This window comes from Prunus avium, chromosome 4, assembly GCF_965620075.1.
Source record: "Prunus avium chromosome 4, drPruAviu1.hap1.1, whole genome shotgun sequence".
In the NCBI taxonomy this organism is placed as follows: domain Eukaryota; kingdom Viridiplantae; phylum Streptophyta; class Magnoliopsida; order Rosales; family Rosaceae; genus Prunus; species Prunus avium.
The window spans coordinates 8,286,718-8,299,680 of NC_142287.1; the positions used below are offsets into that span (position 1 = coordinate 8,286,718).

The window sequence follows — 12,963 nt, forward strand, 5'->3', positions numbered from 1 at the left end:
TAAAAGCCTTATCTTGCTTTGCTTTCTTAAGACGGCCTGGAAATGGAATCTGTGGAACATATGGAGCGGGTGGCACGTATCTATCTTCTTGAAGATGTGGTGGCACAAATTTGTCATCCCTTTTATGCAATTGGAATTGATCGGATTTCTGAGAATCTGATTTGGCCTTAGGAGCAGATTGAGAAGTTTTGAGTTGTTCTCCTTCCGTGGCCATGGTCTCCTCCTCTTCATTTTCTACAATCACAACATCATTTGAAAGATTAGAATCATCTTTATTATCAATGATCTTACCTGATCTGAGCACATGAATGGCCTTGGCTTCTGGGTTCTTTGGATTGATCTCAGTTTGGCTTGGCCATTTCCCAGGCACTCTTTGAGTTATTTCAGCAGCTATTTGGCCTAATTGGACTTCCAATTTGGAGATGGCAGCTTGTGTAGTTTGCTGAAAATTGGATTGGTTGATTGCCATCTGCTTCACTATATCTTCCAATGATGATGATGATTGTTGTGGCCTTTGGAATGAAGGGGGATTTGCTTGATTCTGGGTATTTCTCCATGAAAAGTTTGGATGATTCCTCCAACCTGGATTATAACTTTGAGAGTATGGATCATTTCTTGGACCTTGGTTGTAGGAATTTACCAACTTAGCTTGCTCTTGCACAAATTCTGGATATCCAGCCCCAAGTGGACAAGCTGTGGTAGCATGGTCATGAGATTCACAAATGCTACACACTTCCTTCGGAGGGCTTCTTGAGTTTAATGCAAGAAGAGCATCTAGCTTTTGTTCCAGTTTTGAAATCTGCACACTAGAAGCATCATTAGAACCACTAATAACACGTTTACCTCTTGTATCCGTATGTTGGGTCTCCATTGCTATCTCCTCAAAGAGTTCGTACGTTTCTTCTGGAGTTTTGGTTTTAAAAGAACCACCTGCAAAATTGGTGACTATATTATGACTAGAAGGGGTTAGTCCTTTATAAAACATACGCATTTGAAGCTTCAATGGAATCCCATGATGAGGACATTGGTTGAGCAACCCATTGAATTTCTCCCATGCTTCACAAAACGATTCATCATCTTGCTGTGCAAATAACAAGATCTTGTCCCTAAGCATGTCGGTCTTTTGCGTGGAGAAGTATTTTTCCAGGAACTTCTTTTGAATGGCAGACCATGTAGTGAGTGAACCAGGCTTCAAAGAATTCAACCAATACTTCGCCTTATCCTTTAAAGTGTATGGAAACACTCTCATTCGAAGTTGATCTTCTGTCACACCTGTCAAGGGAAAAGAACTCACAACATTAAAAATATCCTTTATATGAGTCAATGGATCTTCATTAGGTAAACCATAAAAGGAAGGCAGCATATTAAGATGAGAAGATTTAAGCTCATAATTTCGAGCTACAGTGGGCAGCAAAATGCTTGAAGGAGATGCTGGAATTGTTGGGATATCAAGTTCTCCCATGAACTCAATGGCAGCCATCATTTCTTCTTCTTCTTGGTCTGAACTTGCTTCCGAATTTGAAAGTGAAGAACCGGGAAGTTCAGTGTGGAGAGCAAGACTTGTAAATGTAGCAAGAGCTTGCTCTTTTGCAGTTGACAACTCCCTTTCTAGACGATTCTGAATTTCAGAGGTCACTCGTCTGGGTTGCAATGATGGTCCTGCGTTCAAAGATCTAGAACGTTGGAACGAAGACCTCACTTGTTCAAGTAATGGATTTTTAGACATAAACTACCTGAAACAGAAAATTAGATTAATTAGAAACACTAAAAAGAATAGGGTAACCTTGGGCACATAACCAGGGAAGAACTTTCGTTCAGTCCCCGGCAACGGCGCCAAAATTTGTTGTTAATATTATGTTAACTCGCAATTGTACGGGGCAATTAGTAGTATAGCAAGACAAGTACGAGGTCGTACCCACGAAGACTGAGAAGTTAAAACTAGTTATGTACTTAGATTACCAAATTCAAGAAAGTAGGAGGTTATGTCTAAAACAGAATTTAAAACAAGAGTGGTTGTGATTGTTGAACAAAAGAAGCAAAATGAAATTGCAAACAAAAACAAGTAAACAAATGTAACAAAGAGTGGTTTTAAGAGTTGGAAAACAGATTTTGAGACTAGGGCATTCGAATCACCATAACAATTCAATTCTGGGTTATAAAGATTCAAGTAACAAGTCTAATTCAGATTCAAAGATTGATTCTAGCTAAAGTATGATTAGGCCATGGTGTTTGGTCCTAACCTTGTGTTCCTAATTCCCTAATTTGATCATTTGTTGTCTAACCTAAAATTAAGCATTAGGAACCCATTAAGCATAGAAGAACATTTTAAACAACCAAGTATGTATCTAATCCCTGTTGTCGAATGTCCATACATACTCTTCCTATTCATAGTTCAATTCGAATTAAAGCATGGTGTATACTCTTAATTCAAACCAAGATAGTTAACAAACAAGTTCTAATGGTGATCAATCATTCAAACAAGCATGTTAACTTATAAGCATAATGAATAAGAACATGAATCATGAATCAAACTTGAAACTCCAAACTTATAAACCCAGAATATTCATGTTAGGTTACATCGAAGCCCTAGTTATGGATTTAGCTACTCATAATGGAAAAGAGACTTGAACAGAAATGAGAAAACATAATGAATACAATAAGAGTAGAAAAACCCTTTTTCTGAAGTTCTTGTGGTGTCCAAGGCTTCTCCAAGTGCTTCTCCACTTCTAATGCTTCTCCAAGAGCTTCCCCACTTCTAGAAAGATGTATGAAGGATATGGAGGTGATTTGGGATGAGTTTGAGTGAGTGGTGATGGCTAAGGAAGATGAAATTCGTAGGGAAATGGAAGAGAGGTTTGCTGGAGTTGTTTTGGTGATTGTTGGAGTGTTTGGGATTTTGAGAGTGTTTGAGGATGGTTGGAGTGAATTGTGGGGGTTGTGAATCTCAGGATTTGTTGTTTTAAGCTCTTCTTCCATTCATCCAAATTAGGCCTTAACATGCTTGAATTGCATGAATTATGCTCTCTTGCTCTATTGGCCTACAAAACACACAAAGGGAGGGAAATAACTTAGAATTATAGGAACTAAGCAAAAGAAGTAAGTAAATTGGGCATGTATATGTATGAAATTATGAGCTTAACAGTTGTGGTCCAGCATGAGTTGCAAATTCGTGGGCAATATTGACAAAGGCTGGAGAGTTCGTGCTGGAGCATGAATTGCAGGTTCGTGGTGCATGCTGAAGCTTGGAGCGACCTGGTCTGGGCTGGAGCTGATGCGACGCAGGCTTGGTGCAGGTGCTGGGCTCGAAGAGAGCATGGAGGAGTTGATTCGTTGCCACCAATTCCTTTGGAAGTGAGGTTGGCAGAGGCTAAGAAAGCGAAAGAGTCATCTGCTCGGGCGAGAGGTTTTTCTGCAACGTCAGCGGCTGATCCCAAGGTGGACAAGTCCAGTCCTGCAGGGGATGTAGGCGTGTCTGATCTGCTCAAGACGCACTTTCTATCAAGTCCATCCGCTTGTGCTGGGCTGGTTGATCAAATCCGTCAAGCTGGTGATCTTGGTACCTTTTCAAGTCTTTCCTTGGAAAAACAAAGGGAAGCAACACTTCATCTGCTTCAAAAAGGAGTTGTTTTTGCTGCTGAGACCATTCGAAATTCGTCTGCTGTTGCCCCCTCTTCTGCTCAGCTCAGTGAGTTGGAGAAGAAGAATGCCGAGTTAGTTTGCAAGCTTTCTACTGAGCAGGCTCGCTATGAGAAGAAGACGTCTGACTTGAGGGCGATGATATCCGAGCTGAAGAGTTCCTTTGCTGAGAAGGATTCCGAGCTTAACTCTTCTGTTGCTGACTTGGCTAGTCGGAAAGATGCTTACTTCCATCTTGAGTGCAAGAATGCCGACATCTCTCACAGCTATGACAAGCTTTTGGCTACATTTCGTGCCTATCATGAGTCTGCTGAAGAATCCAGGTCTGAAGCTACCGTGGATGCGTACAAGCTGGGCTACATGGACTGCATAAATAGAAAAGATCCATTCTTTGCCATTGGAGATGAAGACATTGAGATGCTTTGTCCTGAGCAGGTTAATGCTGTGGACATGGAAGGAGTTGAAGAGCAGGTGGCTGAAGAGGCAATAGTCGATGGAGCAGGAGAGGATGCAGCCGATGAGGCAGTGGCAGACGTCATAGATCAGGCATGTGAAGCTGTTGAAAGTGTGGCTGATCAGGTGGACGCCGAAGAGGCTGCAGATCAAGGTTCCCCTACCGGCACTTTGGAGTAGATGAAGACTCCTTTATTTCTTTTCAGCTTTTGTAGTCTGCTTTTTGTTTAGAACAACTGGTCTTGTTTGACCTATCTTCTTTTTTGTTTGAACTCGGCCGGTTGGTCACTTTGCTATGGAAATTTCAGTTATTATTTTTTCAACTTCAATTTGCATATTGACTTGAAATTTCAGTACCCTTGTGCAAATAATCTCGCGGGAGAATATTCGCTTCTAGATCCTTCAACCTTCGATCTTCCTTCTCTCTCCTTCTCGATTCCTATAAAAAAGACTGGAGTAAATAGACCACACCCGGGGGGGTGTTGGCCAAAGGCCCTCCGATGCCTAAGTTAGTTCGAGTGTTTGTAGGAAAACAATAGCTAAGCAAAGGGTACGGAGTTTGTATGGTGTAAACCGGGCGGCCGGAGCCGTGTGTGGTGGCCGGAGCCGTGTGGAGAAAATATGGAGAGTGGAGAGTGGAGAGGGAGAGAGAGCTTCGGGTATTTTCTCGGGTTTTAGATGTACCTTGAATGATGAATAAACCCATCTATTTATAGGAGCCTCGGGGCTAGGGTTTCGTAGAGATCGAGTCGGACTTGATAATATTTGAATTATCTCGTTAATTATAAGATAATATCTAATAATTAGGATATTATCCCTTTGATAAGATGATAACCAAATTATTGATATTATCTCATTAATTATAAGATAATATCCCTTTATTATGATAATATCCCAATTAATGATATTATCTTTATTAATTATGAGATAATACCATATAACTAAGATATTATCCTGATTAATTAATTATCCCAATAAATGGTTTAATTAATTAATTTAAGGGATAATCTTCTTTTCCACGTGGCGTGCTCTGATTGGAGACGAAAATATTTGCTCCCACAAATGCCCCCCAGCTTCTGCATGGCGCTTGTGTGGCATGTAGGAGATGAAATTATTTTTTGGACTCTCCAACTGTATCTGGGCTTTCTTCTGCGAGTTGGATTCTTTTTCCAGATCAGGTTCCCAATTAGAGTAGGCTTCTGACTGTTCTTGGAGTTGGATTCCCAGCAGGAATGAGCTTGCGATTCCTTCTTGACCCGGGTTGTCCAACTTATATAAATACAGGGCTTCTCTTCACTCTTTCTCACATCGCAAACTTAACTTCTCTACTTTCTAGCTTGAGAAAGATCTTGGAGAATTTGTACTGCTTGTCGAAGAGAGGAGTTGCCATGCATCCAAAGTAAGTCGAGCCCATAAAAATATATATTCGTATATATTTTTTGTCTTTTTTGGCAGCAAGGTTGTGGTCCAGCATGGGTTGGAGCTAACGCAATAAGGCCTGGTGCAAGTGCTGGGCTCAAGGAGAGAGCATGGAGGAGCTAAGCCCAAGGCAGAAAAATGGAGGCGCTGGGCTTCGGAGCAGTGGCCAAGAGGCGTTGGGCCTTGCGAGTCGTGGGCTTGAGCTGGGAAGCAGGCCACGCATGCGGGAGCTGGGCCAGGAGGCGCGTGCTGATGCCTCGCGCTGGTGTGTCGTGGGCCGCATGGGTGCGCCAGGTGGGCTGCGACGGTGCTGGGCCAAATGCACTGCTGGCGAGATGGGCTCGAGTTGGAGGGTGCGCTGGGCTGCTCCAAGCTGGGCCATTTCTTTTTTTTTCTTTTTCTGCCAGCTTTTATTTATTTCTTTTTTCTTTTTTCTTGTGTATTCTAACTTGTAGAATTTTCTTCTCTTCTTGCAGTTGTCTGTTGATCATGTCTTCTGAAGATGGTAGGAAGTCAAAGCTCCCTTCTGCTGAGAAGACCCGAGTAGGAGCTACTCTAGCGTCATCTGCAAGGGTCAAACATCTTGTTGGTGTAGATAGCAAGAAGAAAGGTGGTATGCACAACATTAAGGATGTCCCCCTTAAGCCTCTTGCTGATGAATGTGGAGATCGTGATCTGCTCCATGAAATAGTCCGTGCGCGATCTAGTTCACCTGTTAAGAGGCAAAGAGATGCAGATGTTCATATCCGAAGTTCGGGTCGTTTGTCCCAGTCGAAGAGTGGAGGTCGATCTGGGAGGTCTGCTCATCCACCCAACCACCATGATCCTGCTGTTGAGTCACGAGCAGTCAAGCGTGGAGTTGATTCGTCGCCACCAATTCCTTTGGAAGTGAGGTTGGCAGAGGCTAAGAAAGCGAAAGAGTCATCTGCTCGGGCGAAAGGTTCTTCTGCAACATCCGCAGCTGATCCCCAGGTGGACAAGTCCAGCCCTGCAGGGGATGCAGGAGTGTCTGATCTGCTCAAGACGCATTTTCTATCAAGTCCATCCGCTTGTGCTGGGCTGTTTGATCAAATCCGTCAAGCTGGTGATCTTGGTACCTTTTCAAGTCTTTCCTTGGAAAAACAAAGGGAAGCCACACTTCATCTGCTTCAAAAAGGAGTTGTTTTTGCTGCTGAGACCATTCGGAATTCGTCTGTTGTTGCCCCCTCTTCTGCTCAGCTCAGTGAGTTGGAGAAGAAGAATGCCGAGCTAGTTTGCAAGCTTTCTGCCGAGCAGGCCCGCTATGAGAAGAAGACGTCTGATTTGAGGGCGATGATATCCGAGCTGAAGAGTTCCCTTGCTGAGAAGGATTCCGAGCTTAACTCTTCTATTGCTGACTTGGCTAGTCGGAAAAATGCTTACTTCCATCTTGAGCGCAAGAATGCCGACATCTCTCACAGCTATGACAAGCTTTTGGCTAGATTTCGTGCCTATCATGAGTCTGCTGAAGAATCTAGGTCTGAAGCTACCGTGGATGCGTACAAGTTGGGCTACCTGGACTGCACAAATAGAAAAGATCCATTCTTTGCCATTGGGGATGAAGACATTGAGACGCTTTGTCCTGAGCAGGTTAATGCTGTGGACATGGAAGGAGTTGAAGAGCAGGTGGCTGAAGAGGCAGTAGCCGAAGGAGCAGGAGAGGATGCAGCCGATGAGGCAGTGGCAGACGTCATAGATCAGGCATGTGAAGCTGTTGAGAGCGTGGCTGATCAGGTGGACGCCGAAGAGGCTGCAGATCAAGGTTCCCCTACCGGCGCTTTGGAGTAGATGAAGACTCCTTTATTTCTTTTCAGCTTTTGTAGTCTGCTTTTTGTTTAGAACAACTGGTCTTGTTTGACCTATCTTCTTTTGTTTGAACTCGGCCGGTTGGTCACTTTGCTATGGAAATTTCAGTTATTATTTTTTCAACTTCAATTTGCATATTGACTTGTGAACTGCTTGAGTAACCGGCTAGTGTCTTGGCTGTACATTTCCCCTTAGGATTTTTGCAAAAGCCAGGGTCCCTCTTGAGGGATTCCGGGCGTCTTCTGCATTTTTCCGGAGAAAGCTTAGGACGCTTCTGGTCGTTGCCCTGCGTCTCCCTTAGGACGCTTTTTATGGGCAACGGTATGACTATCCTGCCTCCCTTAGGAAACGGATAGGAACCTGGATATCTCCCTTAGGAAATTCCTGGCGCACCCTGCGTCTCCCTTAGGACGCTTTTTTGTGGGTTGCGTCTCCCGAAGGACGCTTCTGATCGTTGCCCTGCGTCTCCCTTAGGACGCTGCTTATGGACAATTGTATGACTATCCTGCCCCCCCTTAGGAAACGGATAGGAACCTGGATACCTCCCTTAGGAAATTCCTAGCGCACCCTGCAGCCCCCTTAGGATGCTGCTTTGCGGGCTGCGTCTCCCGAAGGACGCTTCTGGTCGTCGCCCTGCGTCTCCCTTAGGACGCTTTTTATGGGCAACTGTTTGGCTATCCTGCCCCCCTTAGGAAACGGATAGGAACCTGGATATTTCCCGCAGAAAGCATGGAGACCTCCTTTTAAGAAATTCCTGGCGCACCCTGCGTCTCCCTTAGGACGCTGCTTTGCGGGCTGCGTCTCCCGAAGGACGCTTCTGGTCGTCGCCCTGCGTCTCCCTTAGGACGCTTTTTATGGGCAACTGTGTGACTTATCCTGCCCCCCTTAGGGAACGGATAGGAACCTGGATACTTCCCTTAGGAAATTCCTGGCGCACCCTGCGTCTCCCTTAGGACGCTTTTTTACGGGCTGCGTCTCCCGAAGGACGCTTCTGGTTGTCGCCCTGCGTCTCCCTTAGGACGCTTTTTTACGGGCTGCGTCTCCCGAAGGACGCTGCTTATGGGCAACTGTCTTTTGTTGTGGCACATTTTGGAATTTGCAGTAGTTTGCTTCTCTTCTTCAGAAATGTGCTGGGTTCAGTCATCCGCTTGTCGATGAATAGTAAGCCATTGTCAGTAACTGGTGATTGTGGGCAGCCAAATCGGCAGATGATGTTTCTCCAGATGAATCGTTCCACGTCAGCTTCTTTAGTAGAGGATAGAGCTTCGGCCTCGATCCATTTAGTAAAGTAATCAGTGGCGACGATCATCATTTCTTTATTAGCTGGTGCTGTTGGCATGGGGCCCACTAAGTCGATAGCCCATTGCATGAAAGGCCACGGACTGTTCTGTGGATGGTAGACTTCGGCAGGCAGGTTAGGAACCGGTTTGTACCGTTGGCAGCGATCACATCTTTTGACATACTCGGTTGAGTCATGGCGCATGGTAGGCCAGAAATAGCCTATATTTAGAGCCTTCTGGGCGAGTGACCTGCCTCCAGAGTGGTTGCCACACTCGCCGTCGTGAATTTTGTAGAGGACCTCAAGTGTTCGAGGATATTTTATGCAGGTGAGATGAGGGCCGGAGTATGATCTGCGAATGAGCTTGGCGCCTTGCATGTAGTATCTCGCGGCTTTTTGCTGGACCTTCCTAGCCTCGGACTTATCCGACGGAAGATTTCCATTCACCAAGTAGTCGATGATGGGGTCTTGCCAGCTGGGGTCTTCATCGATCTGCATTGAGTCGATTGGCTCTACTTCTTCGATGCTTGGCCAGTCAAGGTGTTCTACCGGGATGGAGCGTTTGAACTGGGTGTCCAGCGCTGATCCTAGGCTTGCCAGCGCATCTGCATGGGTGTTCTCCGCCCGTGGAACTTGTTGGATGGTGAAAGTAGGGAATTCCTTCAAAAGTCCTTGGACTTTGTCGAGGTACTGGATCATTCTCGGATGTTTTGCCATGTACTCGCCTGAGGCTTGATTCGTGATCAGCTGGGAGTCTGAGTAGATGGCCAATCTCTTGATCGACAGTTCTTTTGCTAGGCGCAGTCCGGCGAGCAATGCCTCATACTCTGCCTCGTTGTTTGAAGCAGGAAAGCCTAGTGTGATGGCTTGTTCCAACAAAGTTCCATCTGGGGTGATTATGACGACGTCTGCCCCCGCTCCTTTGTGGTTTGACGCTCCGTCTACATGTAACTGCCACATGTCGTTAGGTGGGTTTGAATCGGTGGGGGAGGTATCGTCTGCTTTTTCCTTGATTTTCGTGACCAGCTTCTCTTTTTCGGCTGTCGGAGTAAACTCTACAACAAAATCTGCTAAAGCCTGAGCTTTTATAGCGGTTTTCGGCCGGTAGAGGAGGTCGTATTGACTGAGTTCGATAGCCCATTTCATGAGTCGCTGAGAGGCGTCGGGGCTATGGAGGATCGATCTCAAAGGAAATTCTGTCATGACAATTATCCGATGCGCTTGATAGTAGGGCCTTAGCTTTCTTACGGAAACTACAAGCTAAAACAAACACACACAAAAACTTGAAACGGAATTAAAGGATTACGAAATAATAAAAAAAAAAACTAAAAATGAAAAGGAAAAATCAACACAAGTCCAATTCCATGCTTCAAAGCAACAAGCACCAATGGGTTGTGTAAGCTGGGACTTAAACCCAGTTCTCTTGCTTGTTGGGCAATTGTCCTTTTCTGTTGGACTACAAACACAACTTGTCCATTAACGTCATTAACTTTAAAACTTGAAATTGTCCAGTTAAGAAAAAAAAAATTAAAGTAGGAAAGCCAAATAGAATCAAACAATGTTACCGATCCCCGGCAACGGCGCCAAAAACTTGTTGTGTAGATACAGCTGCACCAAAATGGATTAAGCTGCATCCTCAACTTGTGATACTCGCAAGTGCACGAACCGTTGGTAGTATAGCATATGTAAGTGCGAGGTCGATTCCACAGGGATTGGTGATTGAATGATCCAATTTAGTTTCCCTACACAAAATAGAAACAAAAACAAAGAACATAAAACAAGGAAGAAAGAAATAAGTAACTCAAGCAAATAAGTTCCCAAGTTCAATTTAGATTAATGGATTGATTCTAGCTAAAGTATGATTAAGCCATGGTGTGTGGTCATAACCTTGTGTTCCTAATTCCCTAATTTGATCATTTGTTGTCTAACCTAAAATTAAGCATTAGGAACCCATTAAGCATAGAAGAACATTTTAAACAACCAAGCATGTATCTAATCCCTGTTGTCGAATGTCCATACATACTCTTCCTATTCATAGTTCAATTCGAATTAAAGCATGGTGTCTACTCTTAATTCAAACCAAGATAGCTAACATGCAAGCCTAAATGGTGATCAATCATTCAAACTAGCATATTAACTTATAAGCATAATGAATAAGAACAAAAACCATAATTGAAACTTGGAAACTAATTAAACTTGAATACTTAAGAAAGAATGTACATTACAAGAAAAATAAATTACAACTAAGAAAACATTAAAGAAAGCTAGAATTGAGAACTAGAAAGGAAAACTAAGAGAATTTGAGGGAGAGAAGGGAAGGGAGCTCTAGAGAAGTGTTTGAGAGCTCCCCCCCTTGGGGTGTGTTTACAAGCTTAGAGAACCTCCCTATTTATAGGCCTAGGGGAAGTGAAAATCTGAATTCAATATGGCTAATGCATACAACACTTGTTTTATAAAATCTGAAATGGTTGATGCACTTGTATTAGAAAATCTAAATTGGGTGATGCACTTGTATTAGAAAATCTTGAATTGGTTGATGCACTTCACCAATAGATCCCACCAGCAGCCCTAGCTCATCTTCATGTCACCATGACCAAGCTTCCAACCAGAAATGATAGCTCATACCTAGCTCACCATGACCAAGCATCCAACCAGCACATGCTGAGGTCAGCATGACCAGCAACTTCAAGGGCTTACAACTTGGGCTTCCCTTAAGCAAATTAAGACTTTAAGCACTCAAACTTGAAGTTCAGAATGTCTTCTTTCCAGCCATATATCATTTGGGCCAATCCAAGGTCGGAGGAGGAAGTTAAGGCCGAAACAAATTGCTAACTCATTTTCCGCGCTGATAAGATCCATCCTGAGCATGGTTCTGTGTTTGCTAGGTAACGGACTCCAGATTTATCCAATGGGGCTGAATTTTGGATATGTTATATTACACACCAATTGGAACAACTTTCATGAAGAATGTGGCCTCATTCGAGCTATGTAGATTGCTGAAACAAAGCTTACAATATGACCTACGAAACTGGACTGGCAGGGGGCTGTAGCCAAAATTGAGTTTGTCTTTAAGCTCTTCTTCCCTTCATCCAAATTAGGCCTTAACATGCTTGAATTGCATGAATTATGCTCTCTTGCTCTATTTGCCTACAAAACACACAAAGGAAGGCAAATAACTTAGAAGTCTAGGAAACTAAGCAAAAGAAGTAAGTAAATAGGGCATGTATATGTATGAAATTATGAGCTTAACACACCCCCAAACTTAGATTTTGCTAGTCCTCGAGCAAAACAAAAGAAAAACAAAGCTAAAAACAAAACAAAATAAGAAGTTAACTAGACCACTTTCGTAGGTAACTCGATTGCATTGAGCGTATGCAACAAGCCTTTAAACCTCTAGGCATCCCTAGTAGGAGGAGTTGTGTCTCCTGAGGGTTTAACAGATACGATACCCACAAACGTTTTTCTAACTCTACAAAACAAAATGGTTAGAAAACTTAATAGATTTGTTAGTCCTTAAGCAAAACAAAACAAAACAGAATACAAAAACGTTAACCTTCCAACCAGACAGAAATTTTAACTTCGTAGACATGGCTCAACAAGGAACAAAACAAGCACTAAGGAAGTTCTAAACATTATTCAAGTGCTACCACAATCTCAGAAAAATCATGCTCAAGGTGTGTGTGTGAAGTAGCCATGAAGATACAACTCATGCTTCTCAAACAACGATATGAATTCCTGCAAGAATGAACACAAGTTTGCCAAGCTAAACCAAGATCAATAGGACTTTACTTATGGATGTAATGGGGTTATGATAATGGTTAGACAAAGAATGGTTATGGAAACACAAGGTCTAAAGAACAAAGTAGAGCATGACATGTAAACAAGATTATTGACATTTGAAATGTAAGGCACAAAAATTGAAAAGCTCACAACACCAGATTTTGCAATTGAATCACTTCACAATTTGATTTTGACATTTACACACTTTGTATAATATTTGGCCCAATTTTGCGGCTCTTTACCCTAGATCACCTTTATTTCTCCTTATATCACCCTAGGGTCGTGACTACATTGGCCACACTTCTTTTCTCTTTTTCTTTTGATTTTTTTTTATAGCTCATTTATTTCCTTGAATACAATCTGAAATACAATCATACTCTACATGTTCCCTAGATGGTAGGATGTTTAATGGATGATAAGGTGATAGAAAGAAATGGCTAAGTGTTTGAGCACAAAGGGGTTTACAATGGAATATGTATTGTATGGGTTGATGGAGGAAAAAGAAAGAGGCTTAACAAAGATGGCCTAAATCATATCTTAGTTATAAACTTGACATTCCAGTGAATCACACA

At 43.1% G+C, this 12,963-nt stretch overlaps 1 non-coding gene across 1 annotated transcript; it reads left to right on the plus strand.

The window, feature by feature from the left end:
- Positions 1-1,007: 1,007 nt before the first annotated feature.
- LOC148294744 (small nucleolar RNA R71) lies at positions 1,008-1,114 on the plus strand. The gene has a single exon (XR_015835633.1). It is a non-coding gene; the product is annotated as a small nucleolar RNA R71 (small nucleolar RNA).
- The last annotated feature ends 11,849 nt before the right edge of the window (positions 1,115-12,963 follow it).